The 22,634-nt window shown below is 39.0% G+C and overlaps 1 pseudogene; it reads right to left on the minus strand.

Annotated features, from left to right (window-relative positions):
• The window catches only part of LOC143386193 (contactin-3-like), an 89,438-nt pseudogene that overhangs the window by 62,109 nt on the left and 4,695 nt on the right, over window positions 1–22,634 (minus strand).

The raw sequence follows: 22,634 nt of genomic DNA on the forward strand, positions 1-22,634 counted from the left end.
ACTGTTTGCTCAGAAAGTATAATGTTGTCTAGGCAACGCTGACCTGTGCTTTAGGATGGCATTTAAGCATCCGTAATAACAGTGTGTTCCAGAACATGGAAAGTGTGGGGTGCTCCATATATAAAGCAGGGTGTTGAAGATACTGCTTTCCCTTTGCCTGTGTTCTGAATATGATGGCAACTTATTCAACTTGGATTTAACAAACACACTGCCACTCCTCCTTTACTCAGGAAGTGCACCTCAGCAGAGATGAGACCGCATAAAGTCGAACTGATTACTGCTGTACAGAAAATTGACAATGCTATTTTGGGTAGTGCCTTCTGAGCATGTATTCTAAGGGCTGTTTGCATACAATTAGTTCCAAGAGAAAAGCACTCACCATGCATATGCTAGATAATGACAGTCAAGGAAAGGAACTATGTATTGATGAAACGGAGACAAAATAAACACCAGAGAAAAAGACAGGGTATCTTCTCACCTACAGCTACTCTCACACCTACAAGTTTGGCAGAAGCACTGTCCCCCCTGTAGTTCAAAGATCACCTGCAGACAGTGTTTAGAAAAATAATACTAGACTTTCATTCTTTCTGGTCTTTCATCTTATAAACCCAACAGTGTTTGTTTAGTGATCATTAGTCAGACAATCTACTAGGAAAAGAGAAGCGGAAGGGGAAAGAGTCAACTATTAATGATCATATCTTTGAGGAAGGTAGCAGTGAAATCAGAAGTGGCTCTGTGGTTTTGCCGGACACACATGTTCCATGGAGCAGGCACCTGAAGTCCTAGAGTAGATGGAGATTGGCTTCACTCTGCAGCTGGGGAAACACTGAATTGAGACCAACAGACATGCCTTCATATTGATAAGGATGGAACTAACAATAAAAGGTCATTTGCTTCACTTCAATTCAGTCTTTCTAAATGTATATTATCAGGTCAAATATATCTGGAGCTAAATGAATTTATATGAAAGTGACAAAAATTTTCTCTCTAGAGGACTCAAATCTGTAGGGAAAAAAGGACCTTTAAAGAGGATTTCCAGTCTAAATGATTATATTCAACTGTGCACTTAATTCATTCATGAGGCCCAGGCAATAATTCATTTGAAATATTTGCATCTGTAAACAAAAGAATATCCACAAATATCACAAATACTCAAATATTAAATGATAATACAAACAAATAAAAATCCCAGACAAATAAGATAAATGATGGTTTGATGGCTTATATATTGAAAGAAAACTTCAAAGAGTATAATAATTAAGACTCAGAGGTCCCCACCCTGGGCTCTCTTCTTCTCTGATCCCTGATTCAAATCAATGAAAATCAAAACCATCCACTTTATTGCTTATATTACAGATAAAGTGATGCAAACTGCTTCAGTGAGCAACCATGGGCTCCTGATACCTCATCTCAGAATGTGGTAGACTGGACTTCATTGGCACTTGTGAAAAACCAGTGGTGCTACCCTTACAGGTAGGCCCAACTGTGTAATAAACAGAACAGCAGGACATGCACCCCCACCCAACTGGCAGATACCAAATAGAGAATAGGGAGGAAACCCATTATGCTAGGATCTTCCACAGAAATTCAGGAGCCAGACAATTCCCTACGAAGAAGTTGGAGAAAGACCCAGATGATACTCTAATGAGTATCCTCCTCCTTAGAGAGTAGAAACCCTAGAAAGGAAGTCAATTCCAACAATAACACTGAAGTGCAAAAAACTTATGGTATGTGCATAGGAGGAATTTCATCAACTCAAAGGTTATAGAGGATGCTGAATTATTTTTGTGGACCCAAATTGATTTTTTTGGGGGGGAAGCAACACTGATCTTCCTTTGGGAAGTCTTAGTAGGGCTATAAATCATGGAAGCCTGTCTTATCCTAGCTGAGGGAAGTCTGGTGAGTTACTTTACTACGCACCAGTTACCTGGACAATTTGTTAAATTAGCAGTTGTTGGGTCTACTGTCAGATTAGGCTGGAGATGACCCAAGGATTTGCTTTTCTAATAATTCCCCAGTGTATCTGGTGGAGTTGAAGTAGGGACCACACTCTGAGAAGCAGTATTCTGCACTATGGTCATTGGACTATCCATCTTCAAACTATGTGTCAAAGTCAGGCTCTGTAACTTGTCTAATCATTCTGTTTAAAATCCTTCAGTCAATTCTTTGAAAGAGTTCATAAATTTCTAAAGGAAGCATGCTACCAAGAATTGGTATTTTGCACACACTGTTTTTTCCATAAACATTTATTTTCTCAACAAAAATAAATGGTACTGAAACAATCTTCTATGTAGGAAGGACAAGGCTTAATTATAAATTAAGGGCAACCAACAAGCACCTATCTTATTGTTCAGTTCTTGCAAGACAGAACAGTTGTGCCCCAATGCTCCAATTCCAAGGTTATCCTCCTTTATAGATATTCATCAATATTCAAGTCATCATTTGAAAATTCATTCAGCATTACTAACCATTCTAGGGTATAAAACTTGTTTTAGCACTTGAAGATTCTTGAGGTCACTCTCTGTAGAACAAATGCACACATGACAAGAGTTCTGATACAAGTGACGATGGAGAAGATCTTCTACAATTCTCCAGGCATCAGGTTGGGACCTTTTGCTGGCAATTCAACTCACCCAATGATTCAGAAGTATGTTTGGAATTTTTGTCTTAGATCCTCCAGTGTTAGCCTTTCTAGAAGTGCCTTACAGAGAGACTTTTTTCCTATGATGCCTGTTGCACATTTGAGAATTTGTTCCTTATAAATCATCTTGCCCAAAAAGAGAGTGCTAATGTTGCATAACTCAAATACACAGGTCTAGAATCATACATCTGTCCACTCTATGGAGTTGGTTCCAATCTGTTTTCCCAGAGAAATCTCAAAAATTACAATCTGAACTTTCTGGATCCTCTTCCATGCAGAGAAGCACTAACAGCCTATTCAGTCACAGGTCCTGGGGAGTCACCACAATCTTAGTAAGAGGATAGAAACTTCAATACTAACCTAATTGACTTTTAAGCATTTGACTTTATATCTTCACAGCAGAACTTCCTATGATCTCCAAATTCTTGATGCTGAACATACACTTGAACTTATTAAAAATATGCACATTAAAAAAAATCACACAAAAGTAGCTAAAAGAAACATGACTCATATACTCTTCAAGAGGCTTGAGTCTTCCCCCCCAGCTGCCTTTTCTCTTGCAGCATTAGTGATTGAACCCAGTAGCTTGCATAAGCTAGGCAAATGCTCTGCCACAAAGATATGTCCCCAGTCCCTAGAATGTTTTTTTAAAACTGATAGTTCTCTCTGGACTGGGAGAAGAAAATTAATTGGTTAAATTTTGTTTTAAGGATGTTTTGCCTTTCTTGGTTCTCATGAGTATCCATTAGATTTGGATTCACATGTATGCATTTCTTGGTCTATTGAGAGTTGTATATCTCCTCATCAAATGGTTTTATTGCATTCTATGGATACTGTTTATTAATAAGCAGTATTTTTCTCCATTCATTTGTTGGCACAAAGTTCTGGGTCCAAATTATGGACCTCCACTAAGGAGTACAAATGGTGGCACATATTCTATAAATGAACCTCACACGTTCATTCTGTAGCACATTTCTAAACCTGTGGTATGAAACATGCTCTGCTATAAGCAATAAATATTCCCTGGTAAGGATTTTTGCTACCCTAATGTAACTCACATTTAAGTCAATTAGAAATCTGGAATATATTTCTCTCCAAATTTTCCTCTCAATGTTTGGTCTGTGTGTACTTTCACAAACGGTCTCAAATGCTTTGGAAAGAAACATGATACAAGTAATCACATAAATAAGAAGACACAGAGTGATTAAAACCAGGGGGAAGTAATAAAGAAATAATAAATATACTGAGGTATAAGAATTTCCAATTATCTAAATTAGAAAAACATAAATTTAAGTCAAACTTGAAAGTACTATGATTTTTCCAACTAAGTCAATTAATAAATACTGTGAAAAATTCAGTGCCTAACCATATCTTCACACTAAAATTAAAGGTATTTATTTGTCTGGCACTTAAATGTAAAAGGTCAGAAAATCAGCTCTTCATTTTTTAGAAACAGAATTTTTTATATATTCTACCTTAATATATAGACTTTTCCCCAGGATTTTAGATTTTAAAAGAGTCATATACTCTCATCTTCCCACAGAAACTGCTCTAGCAATGAAATCTGCATTAGGACAGAATTAGAAAATCCACAAATAAGATCACAAAGTAAAAAACAGGTCACAGAGCAAAATGATTTTTTTTAAAGTTTTGTAGGCAGTGAAAAGTTGACCTAAGTATACTAACTTGATAGAAATTTCATAACAGATGAAAAATCAGAATATGGAAGCATCAGAATATGGAAGGCAGCAATCATCTTGTCCACTCTACCTGATAACTTCCTTGTATAAAAATGCTATGGCAATTGTATCTTATACAACCATCTGAGCATCCATCTATCCATCCATCCACCTACCCACCCATCCACTCATCCATTCATCTACCATCCATCTGTCCACCATCTATCCACCCATCCATCCACACACCCAAACTTTCATCCACCCACCCATCTATCCACTCATCTATTCATTCACCATTTATTCACCCATCATCCATCCATCTATCATCCATCTACATATCCATTCACTTCTTCTGTGAAAGGCTTCCAGAAGGGGAGAAAATACTATAACTGAACTGTCCATATTTTAAATAGGAGATCTCAAGGATAGAAATCTATTTTAAAATCAATTTTACATATTTTGCAGGAACAGTTGAACAAATTAAATTAAAAAAATTATAGATATGTTTAATACATGGCACATTGCTCAAGAGAGGATGAAAACCTTCAACAAGTATTGTTGAGTACTTATAAAGCACTACAAATTTTTGAAAACTATGAGTAAGAAATAGATCCTATTCTTTAGAGACTTCTATTCTAATGACCAAGGGGATCCATGTAATTCATGCATAATTAAGTGTAATTATTACATATAAAAATTTACATCTGAGGAACATAATCATCCAGTTCTACCTCCCTAATATATCCTCTTCTTCATTTCTACTATCTAACTCTAAATATTCTCCAGTTACCCTGAGTTGTCTCCTAATCAGATTCATTGCTTTTCTCCTTTTTCTATTCAAACCACTCTCCACACTGCAGACAGAGTTATTTTTAATCAGATTATGTTACTCTTGCTTTCACAGCTTAAATGATTTCACATTCCATTTAAAATAAAATCTAACATTTTTGCCAAGCCTTCAACGACGTTCATCTGTGGGATTTAATGTTTTTTACTCCCCCCAATCCCATGACACTTCAGTGTCACTGCCCTTCCTCCTGATTAGTTTTCTATTAAAAAATTACTTCATTAATAAGGCCTTTTTCAAATGCACTATATAATCATTCTTTTCATTTCTTTTATGTCTAAAGAAATGATCTCTTTTAGCTTACTTATATTTGGTCTCTTCCTTATGCAAAACCCATGAAGAAGAGGGCATGTCTTTCTAATTCATCCTCTATCCTCAGAGCCCAGAACAATGCAAAGCACATGGTCCGTGTTTCCGACTGCACTTCCCAAACATGGATACCATGATCTCCAACCCATGGAATTTTCTGGTGTGTTAGTCAGCTTTTCATCATTTGACAAATACCTGAGAACAACTTAAAAGGGGGGAAAAGGGGGGAAACGTTTATTTTGGCTCATGATTTTCCAAAGATTTTTGCGTATGGTAGGCAGGCCTCATAGGACAGATCATCATGGCAGTTGGTCATGTTGGAGGAAAGTTGCTTAGCACACTGAAGCCAGGAAGCACAGAGAAAGAGGTGAGAGAAAAGGGACCCGGGACAAGATACAGTTCCCATGGGCATATTCCCAGTGACCTACTTCTTCCAACCGTGCCCCACCTAACTACACTTTCCACCATTTTCCAATAGTGCATGTAGCTATTAATGGATTAAACCATGGATAAAATCAGAATCCTTGTGGTCTAATCACTCAACTCTGAACATCACTGCACTGGGGATAAAGCCTTCACCATGATTCCTTGGGGGTTACCTCATATCCAAGCCATCTTGCTTTTGCTCCTCTAAGAAGTCCACTAGTAGCTGTGTGCCGCAGCCCACACTTATAATCACAGATACTTGGGAGGCTAAACCTGGAGAATCACAATTTCTAGATCAGCCTCGGCAAATTAATGGGACCCAGTCTCAAAACAGAATTTTTAAAAAATGGGTTACTGGTGATATAACTCAGTGAGGTATGCTTGCCTAGCATGCATGAGACCCTGGGTTAAATCTCTAGTACATAAGAAAGTCCATCAGCAGATAAACACATTAGCCTTACAAAAGAAGAAAATCCATTCATTTGCAACAACATGGATGAATCTGCAGGACCTGCTGAAAGAAATAGTCCTGACACAGAAAGACAAATATCGCATGACATTGCTTACATGTAGAATTTTAAAAAGTCAGACTCATAATAGCAGAGAGCAGGACAGTGTTTGCCAGGGGTTGGAGAGTAAGAAAACTGGGGAGATGTTGGTTGAAGAATATAAAGGCTCAGTTATGTAGTATGAATAAATTCTGAAAGTCTAATGTGCAACATGGTGATTACAGCTAATAACTTTCTGCTGTACACTTGAAATCTGGAAAGAGAGTTGATCTTAACTGCTTTCATATGCATTAAAATGGTACTTATGTGGGGTGATGGATATATTAATTAGCTTGATGGCAGCAGTCATTTCCCACTGTGTGTCAAAACATTATCTTGTATTCTTTAAATATACACAACCTTTACTTGTCAAGCATAACTCAAGAAAGTCCAGGGAAGGAATAAAAAAAGGGAGTCCAGCTCCTCTTCCTTTGATCTTTGGAACCAATGGAATGCAGAGAAATGGCACTGGGTCTTGGGAGTTTGGATTGTAATTGTTTATCAAAAGGGCATGTGGAATCAGCTTGGTCCCCAGGTATTGGGAGCTGGTAGAAGCAGTAGGATGGGGAGCCTTGGGGGAGGTCTTTTGGTAGATGAGGATGGTCTTCAAAGGGGATAGGAGGACCCAGCTTTCCTCCCCTCTTTGCCTTCCTAACTCTAAGGAGAGTGGTTTTGCTTCAAACATGCTGCCATTATAAAGTGCTGCCTCAACAAAGGCCCTAAACAATGGGTGATGATTGACAGAAACTTCTAAAATTGTGGGACACAATGAACCTTTTCTCTTTATAAGTTGATCTCTCAGGCATTTGCTATAGAACAGGAAATCAACTCAGGGGCCTAGATGATTGGGCTTCCATCTTGCTACTGTGAATCCTCACTTTTCATGCCTATGGATGCTCAAGGAATCATTCTGACTCCTGAAAGGGCATCCCTTTGGGAGGAAACCCCTAATAGCTGTGTATAGAGACCACAATGAGAGGTCTTGGGACAGCAGGAGGAGAGAGAAAGGTCTCTCTGAGAAGCATATTCTGGTTTCTCTTGCTCTAGCCCCGACTGAGATAGCCTGAGCATGCACCATCCAGCCAATTGCAGTGTTCCTGGACTCGTGACCCATAGAAACTCTGAGAGATGATAAAATGGCTGTTCTATTACACCATTAAGCCTCGGGGTTATTTGTTATGCAGCAATCATTAGTGGGAACAGTAGATGCTAAATGAATATTTGAGGAGTGAATGAAGGTTGACATGAACAAAGATGTATGTCGGAGAAGCTGGGAACACAGGATGGATAAGGCAAGGGTTGTGCCAGAATTCAAGTGCGCTGCATTCTGCAGGAACTGCCAATTCCCTGGTGGGATAACTGATATGACAGACATGAGGGAGTCACAATAGCAAAACAGAAAGAGCAGTTATGGCTGCCCACTGTGCTTCAGGAAGAGTGCTATTGGCAGGTAAGACCAAGCCAGACCTTGAGACATGAGTTGGAGTTTCCTAGGTTGAGAAGAAAATAAACTCAAGCCAGAGGAAATTGTAAGAGCATACGTGAAGAATGTAAAGGGAAATCTCCTCCTTTGTTCTTTAAGAGTTATTGAAAAGGCAATGGTGTATGCTCTACCACTTCTATACTGATGGTACCAAAGAGTCAGTATGCTTAGTTTAAGGGAAAGCTCCTGTTTCTTCCTATTGCAAACTTTTTAGCAGAAAAATATGCAAAAGTGGTATGCAATGATATTTTGGTTTTATACAATTAATTAAAACATAATATATTTGTTTGTTTTAATTAATTGTATACACACACATATAATTATATATGTAATTTTGAGTGAGAGCAGAAATAAGGAAAATGGATTGGGCTGTGGACAAGTGTACACTGGCTTTAGGGTTTGGGTGAGACATGCAGTATGACTAAAGGAATGTGCATGGGAAGATCCTCCAAATAAATAAAACATTTGAGTTGGGCATGGATACCAGTTAATTTACCCAGTTCTTGCAACAAACTGGATTCAAGTGTATTCTGACAGGCAAATAAAACATTTGAGTTGGGCATGGATATCAATTAATTTACCCAGTTCTTGCAACAAACTGGATTGAAGTGTATTCTGACAGGCTCATTCAGATTCATTAATCAGCTTTCCCTCACCGAAATTATAACATTGACAAAGTTCCCAACTTTCATAATCCATCAAAAACAAATCTGGAAGCTCAATTTAAGAAACACTTGGTCATCTGCAAAGTTTAGTTGATACACTTTCAGAGACCATTTGTCGCTGATGTCTTTACCATGATATTTATGTGGAATTCATTTACTGAAGAAAGTTTGAATAATATAAAAGAGATTATTGCACCATAAAGAAAGGTACAAGCTTTCCTTTCCATTCAGGTACTCTGAAGGTGTCTGACACTACGAAAAAAAAATCAAGTCAGGTTAAAAATAGTATCAAAGGCATCAGGTACTTATTTTTGAGTACCTATGTAGAAGCTAGGGACTTTAAAAACACTATTATTATCTTTCCACTGAGTGGAAGAAATGGGGCAGGGGTAGTACTACCTAATTTGTCCAAAGGAACCCATGTGTTTCTCCGCTTGTCGGATACAACCAATTTCATTTGCCCACCTATTGCCAAGAGCATATACTAAGCAACTGGTACAACAGGCTTACTATCCCTGTAAGTCAAGGATTTTTACATAAGGAAACCAAAACTCAGGGCCTATGTAACTTGTCTAAAACACACAGGTTGATAGGCAACAGACCCAAGATATGACCCATTTGATATATTGCTCCTTGTACCTGTTAAAGTTAAATAAAGAAACCATTGAAACTTAATATTTAACTTCATGTCACACAGATGATTAACACAAAGTATAATGCATACCAGTTAGGTATGACTGATTCATGTAAATAATGATTCAAATGCACTGAAACTTTAGCTACCCTGCAGTTAATGCAGAAGCTGTGTAGGAACATGCTGGGGTGGTGGATGGGCACAGTGGAGAGAACGTGATTTCACAGAATGCCTTCTGTGAGTCCCAGCCCACTTCCAAACCCTTGGATAGCAATGACTTCACTTGCACATGCTCCTAGTCTTCTCATGGGGAATGGGAGTTATGAGGATAATGTGCAGCCCCACAAAAAGCATTGGTGACGTGGAGGTGCAGGTTGGGAAACCAGATCGGGAAGGAGGTTCTTCTCCCCACTCTGAGACTCTTGCACACATTTACCCTGGAATCTCCATTGTCCCTTTAAACTTCCTCCAGCATTCACCTCCTTGGAAGGAGAGGGATGGGTGTCTATGGGGAAAGATCTCAAGTCAGGCTCTACAGATTTTGTGATCAGGAGAGATGATCTTGGCCACTGACACAACTGGAATACGGGCATAGATAAGAGGCCTCGCTTCTTAACTAAGCAATGCTTTCTGTGTAGATGCTACTTCCCCTTCTCTTTTGCTGTGCTACCTTTCATGTCACTTCCTGTGAGGGGTCCCTCCTGGAGAAATGCTTTCCCAGGACCCAGGGCTGAGACAGAATCTCTTCTCTGTGCTTCTTACTGGTGGATAAGCAGCTGCTTCATGGACAAGACAGCAGTGTCCAGTGTCCTCTACCTGTCCTAGTTCATTCATGCTGTCCTGAAGGCAGTACTAACAGTACCATCTTCCCTTTGAAAATGTCCCAATTTGTAGAACAAATTATATGGTCACCTTAATCATAAAATCTATCCATCCTGGTCATTGGCTTAGTTTTCCACATTCCACACCCACTGTAGGCTCCTTGAGGGATCCTGGTATTTCTCATTCATCTATACATTACCAGTGGGGTCGGTCCACAGTCCCCAGCACTGCATAATGATATCACAAACTAGTGGACAGATGGAGGACTCTCCCTCCAAGTAGAGGACAGGAACGTCAATGACTAATCAGCTAATGTACAGTATCTTAAAGCAGCAGCATGGTTCATATGAAAGAAAATCCTCCCCTGTGCTTCAAAGTTCAAGAGTTAGAAATGAACTTGGAGGCAAGCATTCAGGAGTACAGGCTTAACAGGGACCTCAGGTGTAGCCAAGTGAAAAAACTGAAGCTCACTGAGCACCCACATGGGCTGGAGAGCTGCCCGCTTGATGGGTACACATGGGTGAAGGGGAAGGGGACAGAGGCTCTTGGATGAAGAGGCCCTGGAAGTCTCCTGGGAAGGCACCAGCAAATTGAAGAGCAGGAAGGAAAAGGGACTCCATTGTGATTAGAGGAGCCAGGGAGCCAGAAAGAAGAGGAAGGATGGATACAGAAAGTATCTGGCCAAGATGGTGGTCGAGGGGTGGTACCAGCTGACTACCTGCTGGAGAGTCACAGATCTCCCAGGCACATCGTCACCAAAGCTTTAAGGTCATGACAGAGATGCCAAGTGGTCCCAGCTCTGTCACAATTATCCTGGTTCCTGGAAAATGTTTAGATTCTCCATTGGTGAATCATTCAAGGTATCTCGGATGAACAAGTGGCCATCTGGGAGAGCATCTCTTGATCTTCTAAACTGCTAGATGGACTTACTCATGGAAGCAGGATGAAATGAATGTAAAATTTCATGCATGTTAAGCATAATTTATATACAATGTTCAAGTCACTCTTTAGGGACAGTTCTGTGAGTTCTTACAAATACAAGCAGTCCCGAACATAAATACCATCACAATCAAGGGTTAGAACAGCTTTCTCTCCCTGGAAGCTTCCCCTGCCCCCGACTCTCCCTCCTCACCCACACCCAGCCTCCACCAAGCAGTAATTACTCTTCTCTGTCACGAAATCTGAGCTTTCTCTGGGACCTTCATATAAATGGAATCAACAGCATAAAATACTAACTGCATTTTAAAGCCAGTTCCCAACTAGACACATGCATCAAGAATTGATTAATGCGTTTTGAAAATGCTACCTAGATTATGGCTACTCAAATTTTTGGGAAAAAATCTTTCCTACTTCTTTAAAAAGCACATAAATTTCTATAGTATTAAATGCTGCATAGAATATCTAAAACAATTTTAATGTGTTTAATTAGATGTAATGGGCCATTCTTTGACTTTCATTTGAACTGAGGCTATTGCAATAAAATATTTACTATTATAAGCAATAACATTGAAATGAAAGCCCTCATTTTTAAAAATAATTGGCTAATGTGTTTTAAGTACCAGTGAATGACAGAGACAAGCTAATCATTCTCTAAAATATGCCAACTGGCTATTTCTTCTCCCAAGCCAGGCCTATTCATATTCCCAAGAGTCATTTTCAATTTTCGTTTCCTTAAAGGAGACAAAATATCCAATTTTAATTTGACTCTTTTTTTTATTTGAAACACATGAATTCAAGTGAATAAGTGAATGGAGTTGCATTAAAACAGCAACACCTGGTGAAATATTATCAGATGTTCAGGAGGCCAGACGTTTTTGTTTATTCAGAAAGATGCTTCCTGCAGGGAAGAAAAAAATGCAGCAATGTAACTCAATAATGGAAGATGCAAACACAAAGGAAAAAAAAAATCCAAAAATGATCTTTGCTCAATCCTGAATGCTAGAAATTTCAGATTATTTAATAATCAATTACTAACTGAGCTTGCAAAAAAACAGGTCTCTCTAGTTAAAACCTGAGTGTGCAGTGCTTCAGGGGTACAATGCATACTTTAAGCCACTTAGTGACATCTACCTTCCAACACAACCATGCACTGACTGCCATCTCCATGTTTGTGATGCCTGCAGCCCTAACTCCCAAGTTCCACATTCACTAAGCCCCCACCCTGCACAAAGGTGATGATATGGTAGGTGTGTGTATGGATGGATGGAGACGCACACAGTTCACTTTTCAACATGCAATTTAAAAATCAACCAATCCCAAATGGAGCTCAGCATATTTAGCCCTACTCCCTCATCTCTGGGGAGGTTCCCTGTCACAATGAATGGGTCCACCACAATGTATGATGCCCAAGTCAGAAATCCAGGATTCACCCCCATGCTTAGCTGTCTCTCAAGTCTAATCAGTGAGTAGGTCCTATAGCATTAAGCTCTTCTCAGACTTCAAAAAACTTCTTTCCAATCCCACCTCCATTGGTTAGCTCTGTCTGTTCTGCTCTCGTGTGCAGGCTGGTGGAGGGCTGCTAACTGGGGTTGCACCTACTCCAATATACCCACTGCTGCCCTGGTCCCCGTTCTCCAACATAAATTTGATTTGATAATCCTGCTGCTACCTTTATTTTATTCTGTTGACTTTATCCTGTGCCTGGCCTTTGTGCTTTGCACATGCTATTTCTTTGGCCTGGATAATTCTTCTTCCAAGAACCCCAGGATCTTTCCAGTCTTCTCCAGAATGCTTGTGCAGATCTCCGCCTTGCATATCCAGAACCTTGCAAACTGAATTTTACTGTAACCGTCCTGTGCTACCTGGCTGTACATTGAAAAGCTGCAAACGATGGTGTGGCTTTCTCTGACAGAAAGTAAATACCTAGTGCCTGGTCCATGAAGTAGGTACTCAAAGAATTTCCAAATGAATGCACAGAAACATAATTATAAGAGCTCAGGACTCACTGTTTGCACTATATGCCCTGGTGTCTACTCAGAACAGCATTTCCAGGACCTGATGGATAGGAACACTTGTTGCAACAGAACTCACATCCTGTCCATACTTGAGAGCAATAACCCTTGTTTCTCCAAAGCAATTCAGGAATTGCTAAGTAAGTGACTCACTGACTTAGATCCAATTTCTATGGCTGATTTGTAATTTCAAAGCTGTTGTTGTGCTGATATAAAAACTTTAAAAACAGGTGGATTATAGTCACTCAGGAGTATTATGTGACTTATATAACAATTAATTATATATAGTACATATATAATTACATAATTCATAAAAATATGTCAATATATACTATATATTATGTATTAAATGAATATATATATATATATATATATATATATATATATATATATATATATATATATATATATATATATATATATATAAATCAGTTTCTACAGACACTTTTCCTGTCTTCCAGGACCTGTCATCTGGCAGGGAAGACATGTTAAATAAGTAATTAAAATAAAGGTGTGATGTATTACTGATAAGTAGTATGGATATTAAAGCCAGGATTCTGGTCAATGATTATAACATTCAAAGAAATTGAAAGTAGTCTTCCTCGTTTATGTTGATTAAATATTATAGAGAATGCTTCTAAGAGAATAGTGTTTAGTGTTTTAAGCTCATGTAGAATTTTGATCTCATCTCTGCTGATCACTACCTTTTAGGCAAAAAATTCGAACTTCTTGTATTGCTTTTCCCACATACAAAAAGAACTATGTTGTCTCTTCCTTATTTTTAGCAAATAGGTATAAAGATGAATTTACATCATATATTTTTTTCATTTTTAGATAATGGTGCTACATAGATGGGATTTTATTCCTTTCCTCAAATCTATTTTTATACTAAAATTGAAAATTATTTTTCTAATTCTACTTTTTAAATGCATGTGGCTATTTTTTTTAGCTTTTAAGGTGATATGTGGACATTTCTCATAAAAAAGTAATTCATGTCACTTTATAGAGTATTGCAAAAGTCCTTTCTTGTCAATCTCATGACATGGAACAATTGTGAGGTGGGTTTCTGCATATAAAGATGTTTAAGCAGAGTTTATTGATTATAAATAAAATAGCTTAAATTTTTTTAAAAAAAGACATAATTTTAAAGGTTTTTTCTTATTAGTTCATTACAGTTTTACGTAATATTGGGGTTCATTCTGACACAATCATAAAGCATGGGATTAAGTGGCTCTGATTGGACCCCAATGCTTCCCTTTCCCTACCCTCTCCTCCCTCCCCACCCCGTTCCCCTTCCTTTACAATCCTGGTCATTCTTCTATTTACTTGGAGTTTTTTTTTTTTTTAATTCGTGCCTTATGGTTAGAAACAAAGGCAGCACTCACTGTGGTATGTTCACTGTGTACCCAGGTTTGATCAGATTCCTTCTGCAGTTCTCCCCCCCTCCCTGTCCTTCCTTCCTTTCCTTCAATCCTTACCTCTGTTCCACTATCTCTCATCTATTTTCAAGGAACTTCCCCCACCAAAAAAAGGACATATTCAAACTTTGTTTTTTTTAATCTGACTTAGGCTTTGAATGATACTATAGATAGTAGAATGTTTACTTATTCAAAATGCATTTTTCTCTCAATAGCCACTCAGTTATATGGCTTCCCACTGATTATATATCTCTTATTCATTGAAGAATCCAAGTTTGCCTATCAAAATAATTAACTAATGAGAAAAAAAATCAAATGAATTTCAAATCTTATTATAAATAACTCAAACATTTTACCAAAAATTTTATCTTCCTTTCTATTCTCAAATGCATCCACGAATTCACATGTCCCCCAATGAATTCACTTGTCCCCTGAAAGAGAATAGAAACAGCCTTTATAAGTTGGAGCAGCCCAACACTGAACCACCACAGCAAATCTAGCATTTGATGAGCTCCCCTGATTTGGCTGGAGCCTCAGTCCAAGTCAAGAGGGAAATACAGGGGGCTTCCAAGTCAAGGGAAGGCTGCAGCCCACTCTGCTTGCCCCTGAACTTGGAGAAGAGTCAGATCTGCACGTTGTTCTATAATTGCTTCTAGCAGTCTTCTCCCTGAGCATCGAGGCCCTGGCTCGTCAATACTTTTGCTGTCTAAGAGACAGAAATGAATTCAAACCATAGTTCTGGGAAGGACTGCAGCTCTTTGGACCGTCTCCTTAAACACATTTCTTACTCCTCACTTTACCTTCCTGTCTGAAAAATCTCCTTATTATGTGCAGCAGAGATGCTAGACATACAGAATGCTAAGTGGAGGGACAGTCGGCCTGAAGGGGCAGAGAACTATCTGTCTTTAGCAGGGACTCTACTGCAGTGGCAAGCACATCTCCTGGAAAATGTACTCCTAGTTCTTCATTGGGCCATTTCCTTCCAAGGGGGAAAAAAAAAGCCCAAACTTCCCAGCTTCTCTTGCTATTCAGTATAGCAGGGAACTAATTTACTAATTGATGATCAATAAGGTACAAGGGAAAATGCTATATGGGATTTCAGAGAAGTCTCTTATAATGGAGAAAGTATACCTATTTCTACCATCCTCCTTGTGTTTGCCTGGGATGTCAGTGCGAGGTTGGAGCTCAGGCAGTCTTCTTGGTTCATGAGGTGAGGATGGTGGCAGAGCATGAGGGCTGGTGCATGTGTGTGTACCTGAGTCGAGGCAGACCTGATGTCTACCTTCAGAGAGACCAAGGAACCACTGAACTCCTAAACAACACTCAAGAAACTCCTTTTTCAGCCAGTGTTACTTTCAACACTTTATTTGTAGCATAACCTCATCCTTAATGATCAATGTTTCTACCAATGTCATTATGCTAAAGGTTTATATTATACAACTAGGTGAGGCTCAGAATTATTGTCTATATTTAACAGATGAAAAAAACTAAGGATTGTACATGTCCAAGTCAGAAATTCCAGTTTAGACTCCAGAACTTACAACATCCCTGTACATTGTGGGAGTGAATCTCTCCTTTATGCCTTTAGCTAAATCTCTTAATCTTTTTAAAATCCCCTTTTAAAATTAAGATTAGAACCTCTGCCTACTCTGTATACTACTGTGAGGACAAGTGGCTTTATTGTTGTGTAACCCACAGAGTCCCGGGGAAATAATCGCTCTCTAATTCATGTATGCAATCAAACTACTAAAATGTTCCCACAACATAGTTAGCAATTGTTCAGAAGACTTAGCTTCTAGCACAGTCCAAAGGAACTGGTTTATACTGTCCTATTAAAACCAGTTTACAAAATCAAACTCCAAATCACTAATTAGCTTCCTGTTCCAGCAATCTCTTCTGTGTGGCACACACTGGGCTGGACTGGGTCTACCCACTTGGGTCCCAGTTTTGCCTGGTCCCCCTGTGCTTGCCTTTTAGGACGCTGTTTGCTGTCAAGGAATGGTGGCATTGCACATGCTGTGGGGTACTGACTCAGGAAAATCTCTCTGGGCCCATAATCTACAAGCAGTTCAACTGGGTTGCCTGCAAAAGGACTTTGCAATTTTAGAAAAGGGGTCTGAGTATGTTGTCCTGAGGTTTTACTGCATGTTTTTTTTTTCTTCTCATTTTCAAAAGTAATCACTGGGAGTTGCTTCAGCACTTCAGATCACCTATAAGATTCTGGAATCCTGTACAAACAGTGAGGCTGAAAAGGCTCAGTGGTTTCACCCTAGAGTCAAAAAGGCCCAGATGTCAATCAGAGAAGACTAAAGAATCACTTTAGCAAATCACACAATCCCTCTAAGTTCTGGTTTTCTCCTTAGCTCCAGAGATGTTTCAAGGAGATAATTTGTGTGCTCAGCTTCCTGTTGCTGGTGTAATGATTTACCCAAAACTCTGGGGCCTACACTCAGGCAAATGTATTCTCAAATGTTCTGGAGGTCAGAAGTCCAGTCTAGTTTTCAGTGGGCCAATATCAAGGCGTTAGCAGAGCCTAGCTCCTTCCCAAGGCTCTAGAACCTTCTGTGCTCCTTGGGACTGTTAGTAGAATTCACTCCCTGGAGGTCATGAAGCCAAGGCCCTGTTCCTGTGCCAGTGGTGCCTACTACAACCTACAATCCAGCCACACGCACGATGATCCTTCTTGTACCTCCCATCTGTCTGGGATCATCACATCTTTGAACATCAAATCTCCTTGGCCATCCTTCTGTCCTCCTCTTCCTCCTTTAAGGACTCAGGTGAGTTTGGACCCATACAACTAACTCAAGTTAATCTTTCTATCTGAAAGCTTACCTTTTACCACTTGCTGTAACATAGCCACGTGGTTTCAACCTATGGATACGGGCCCTTCGGGGTTGTTACTGTGATATTGCAAGCTGGGAGCACAGTATCTGGCAGATAGTAAGTACTTAATAAATAGTAATAACGGCTAGGACATATGCTTATTCTCTGCCAGGGATTGATCTCAGTGCTTTATGAATATTTATGCAGTTTGTCCATATAATCTTCTCAACATGAGGCATAAACTGTCATCATTTCCACTAACAAATGAGGCCCAGAAAGATGGGGTCACTTCACTGAGCTAGTAAAAGGCAGAAGGAAAATGCGAGGCCAGGCCCAGGGGCTCTTGAATTGTGCTTTTCACTCAGGTCATTCTACCTCTTCATTTCAATGCTATTATACAAACCAGTAAGCCTTGGCTGAAAGGAAACATCCGTGTTGTGTATGATTCAGCACAGGGGCCAGCAGCGTGTGTGTGCGTGTGTGTGTATAGATCTCTGCATGGGCTGTTGTGTTTTCATCTGCTCTTTGTTCTGCATGATGCTGCCTTGCTTCTGGGGCTGGCACTCCTTTACCATTCTGGTTGGTTCTCCCCAGAGGACTGGGGAAGAAACCCCTTGCTACAAGACAGGCTTCTATATGGGTAGAGATTCGATGAGGGGTTGTCTGTTTTCAGACTCCACCAACATGCGACTGTCACCATGAGAGTATCAGAGAACAAAACTAGTACTGTGCTGATTCTTGAACACCTCCTGGCCCACTGAGATGCTACGGTACTGAGGCTCATGTGGAAGACCTGCTGTGACCTTACGGAATATGAAAAGGAAGTCGGCGGCCACTTGTGTGGACAAGAGAATACCTTTCTCGCTCTTGCACCACTGTGTCCCCCTTCTTCCAGAAAGACAGCGCCCTGGGGGAGGACCTGGGTTTACAATCCAGGCTCACCAGACTGCACACCTGGGCCTGAACCAACCTCTTCATGGGATTCTTTGAAAAATCCGGAGCAGAGGCTGAAAAGAATGAAAGGAGAGAGAATGAGAGATCATCGATTTAATGAGCACTGGATCATGTTTTTAACTTCCTGTAAATCTGAAAGGTTGACAGTACAGCCGTGTTTAGATTTAAGGTGACAGGCATGATGTTGGCACCAGATTTATTTGATTTATGGTGCACCACTCATGGGGTTTCACTGTTAAAAAAGAAATGTGTGCTATGGTGTTTGGGGCAGGCCCTAAATCTTGAAACAATTACTTTATGTAGGAATTTTTAATGTTGACTGTAAATGCTTTAAAATAGCTCACTGAACTAAAGGAGATCACTTAGTACAGAAAACTTTTAAAAGCTCATCCCATGAAGACAGGTTAGGACTTACCTCTGCTGACTACCAGAGCACAGCACTTGGATAACCATTTGTGCAGAGGCAGTCTTGTGCCCTGTACAAGTGCTGGCAGCCTCTCTGTCCTCCATCCACCAAATGCTAATATCACACAAGGGCCCCATCCCTCCCCCTACTTACAACCACCAATACTATCTGCAGGCATTTCCAAATACACTTTGAAGCAAGACTGTGTTCTGTTGAAAGCCGATGAGCTACCCCATCAGGGCCTTATTGCCCTCTGGCCATAAGGATTGGTCAGTGATAAGCAGATAGATGCATAATGACTCAAATCAGGCTACCTGAGGCCACTGATCGCAGGGCTATGGCTTGAGCTTAAGCTATTAAGAAAGCCATCATTTTTTCCCCATGGATTGACTATGATAATAAACTCAATTTCTTGGGAAACTTCACATGGAACCTAATACCCATGATGGTATTTGCACCCTAGATCAAGTTAGGCTGAAATCTGCAGTCTCCATTTAAATTGCATAGACTGATGAACTCCTTCCTTCCTCCCCCTTTCATTCCCTCCCTCTACCTCCCTTTCTTCTTTCTTTGCCTATTTTATGCTATGCCAAAACAGGATAAAATGTTGATTTTTCCATCATTTGTAATGTAAGTATCCTTTGGGAAAATTGCCCTAAACATGATAAAACATATAATTTCTCCTCTTACATCTGGTGCAACAAGAAGAAAAGAATTCATAATTCAGTTAGTGAAACCTTGGCTAATTAAGGCTTCAGTATGTCCAGTGTTGGACGAGAATAAAGACAAAAGCAACCCCTTTGCAATCAAATGGTATTGATTTCAATTTTGGTATTTGCTTTGATGGCCCATCAGCAGGAAAGGCCAAGATCACTTTTGCGTTAAGAAGCATTCCTTCACCACAAACCTGGAGCTGGACAGAGATGGGTCAGGCCAACACTTTCTTCCTTCTGTGGATTTACTTCAACTTTTGGTTTCTAATTTTGTCCCTCATCACTACTTTTCCTTAGAAATCATTCAAATGCATGCTTTGGTTAGAAACCCTGAATAATCATGTTTGACACTCTAAGTGTTACTAGATGCAGGAATCCAATATGTAAAGCACATACTTCAGTTTCTGGCAAGAAGGAAGGATTCAAGAACAATGAAGAGCAGAGAAAATTGGTCTTACCGACAACCTTGAGTTCAGCACTGGAATAGACGAGTCCATGTTTGTTTTCTGCGATACACTGGAACATGCCAGAATCAGTCACATATAAGTTTGATATTGTAAGGGCACTGTTTTCTATCTGTATTCTCTCCTAGACAATAACAAAAATGTCTTGCGCATGAGCAAAATTTTAGAAGAAAAAATGAGCACTACTCACTACCATTTGAATCAGACACAACATGTCTACCTTTTCCTCAGTGTATTAAGCGGGCTCACCTGAAATTGAACCTTTTCCTTCTTTGAAAGATGAGAGACACACTGGAAATATGAATAAGCATCATACAGCCCCAAAGTACATTAGTAAAATAAATAATAAATCCAGAAGTAAAATATGGAAGTCCTTTTATTTTTAACCCATGTTAAAGTTTCATACTTTAAAGGATGTTCCATTGTATCAACTGAAAAGACTTTCACTACAGTTTTTAAAAACCGTGTGAGTTGGAAAATTATAAATTTATTGTATAAAAAGTGTTCTTGAAAACACACATATTTACCAGGGTTTTTTAAAGAAGTATGGATAATTATGTCTAGAAATGCAAAGGAACATAATTGGCTTAGTAAAAAAAAAAGAGCCAAGATTACATAGCTAGAGAGTGAAGGTGAATCAGAAAATCAGTGCTCAGGTAACAGGGCAACCGAGTAATAGATACAATTATTCTCCAGAGGCCATACAAGTTGAAAAACAGAAAAACTTTCTATATTTGATAAAAGAATACCTTCTCTGGTTTCAATACCAAAAGCATAGTGTATTATTTTATAGACTAAGTTCACAAAACCACAAATCACCCTTAGCCAATGAAAATATGAAAAGTTGCAAATATCTTCTCATTGGCAGACTGGGTACTTGACTGGGTTATTATTCTCCATTCATTCCACTCCTGAGATATAAAGGAAAAGAGTGAAAACCACGAGTCACTTTTGGTAGTGGGAACTAGAGAAAGCATTCAGGTAACACAGAGCAGGCTGAGGGCAGAATGACAGGCAGGCTGTCTTACCTCAAGCACCAGGGCATCTCCATTCTTCAACCACTGGTAGGAGGGCTTGGGCTTTCCACTTGCCCGACATTCCCAGTAAAGACTCTCCTCCACAACCATTTCCACATCTTTTATGAGCTGAACCAAATGAGGCTTTGCTGTAAAGCAAACAGCAAATAAAAAGTAAAAGCCTTATCCAGGTAAATACAAATGAATATTAGGCTCCAGGTAACAGATTAAAGTGACCAGGAAGACAGAATCATATTTAATCCACTAAGTATCTACTGAGTGGACGTATAAAATTTGAAGATGGATGCTGCAATCTCTCATTCCCTAAGCCAAATTCATTAAGCTTCTAATTCAGTTTTCCAAACTCTGCGATCTGTATGATATTCTTCAGGCTTCTATTAATAGAGAGTAATGCAGGTACACAAAGTTGATTTTTTTCAAGTGTATTTCTGAATCATGAGATCACAAGTGAAGACAACTTAATAAGTGATTGACTGTAAAATGCTGGTCTTCATTAGGAACTAAATATTAATTTTCATAGGAAAGAAATTTCTATAACTGAGTAAAACAATTTCCATCAAGTTACAAATAACTCATAATTAAATACAAACCAGTGAACGTCTCAGGAACCTCTGAGTGAATTAAAATGAAACAGCAAAAGATGGATAAATTGGTTTCACTTGAATCATATGATATTTTTACCGGAAAGAGAAGAAACTGATGCAACTTTAAATTATGTATGCAAATCAGTTGGATCGAGTAGATTAATCATTTCCATTTATGTTTTACAAGGTATTTGGAAATTCTTTTTACAGATAAAAGCAATGTGCCACTTGCCATGGAAGCCACTCAATATACACAGTGTATTCCGCCAAGTCTCAGCTTGCAATCTAGATCCCAAACTGGGAGGTGAGATGTCTTACTGGTTTCACGTTGCATTATGCATGCGATGTGAACTGTGGAGTCGTATTTGCATTCCCCATATGGAGGAACAGTTTATCTATTTCTATTTAATTGCGACCATGGGAAGATTTGTCTCTCCATTTCTATCTCATAAAATTGCTTTTTTGTAAATGAAATTGAAATGAAACTCAGGCTATTTAGCTTTTACCAAAAATGTACCACCCTAAGTTTTTTCTTGTTTATTTTTTGTTGTTTTGTTTTTGTTTTTTATCTGTTTTATATAAAACTACTTGCCCAATATGAAGTATAGTTCAGTCCAAAATCACTGCTCTCCACTTTATATTACAACACGTTTTCCTTTTTCAGGAATTACCATGCTGAAATGGAATGAGATCTCAAATAAACTCATGGGTAAGATTTTGACGGAGATTTGAGTTGCCAGCAAAAATTTCCAAGCAATGTACATATTAGTATTCTTCTTCTCCAAATGGGAGGATCATTTGCTGGACCAAGCCAACCCTGGGATTATAACTGTCACATTAATCACAGTTTCCTCCTTTATCCATCACATGAGATCCAAATATTTTATCAGATCACGTTTTACATGAAATATTAGAACAGACAGAGAACTACATGGCATTTATTGAATGCACAATCTTAGTCTTCTAAAATGGAAACTTCCGTGAAACTCTATGTATTTAATTTCTGATTTATTTCTTAGGTACATATCATATTATCTATAAAACAGACTAAAGCAAGAGTCTACCTTCTTTATGAAGTACAGCAGATGATATTGGTTTTCTATTGTGAATTGTTTTCTTCTTTTTCTTATTTCTAAAATAACCTCGTGTTTTCATTCTCTCTCTGCTCACCTTTCCCATAAACCCCAAGGAAACTTCACCTTTCACTGTGTTCCAGAAGGAGGATCTTAC

This window comes from Callospermophilus lateralis, unplaced genomic scaffold (assembly GCF_048772815.1).
Source record: "Callospermophilus lateralis isolate mCalLat2 unplaced genomic scaffold, mCalLat2.hap1 Scaffold_1062, whole genome shotgun sequence".
NCBI lineage: Eukaryota > Metazoa > Chordata > Mammalia > Rodentia > Sciuridae > Callospermophilus > Callospermophilus lateralis.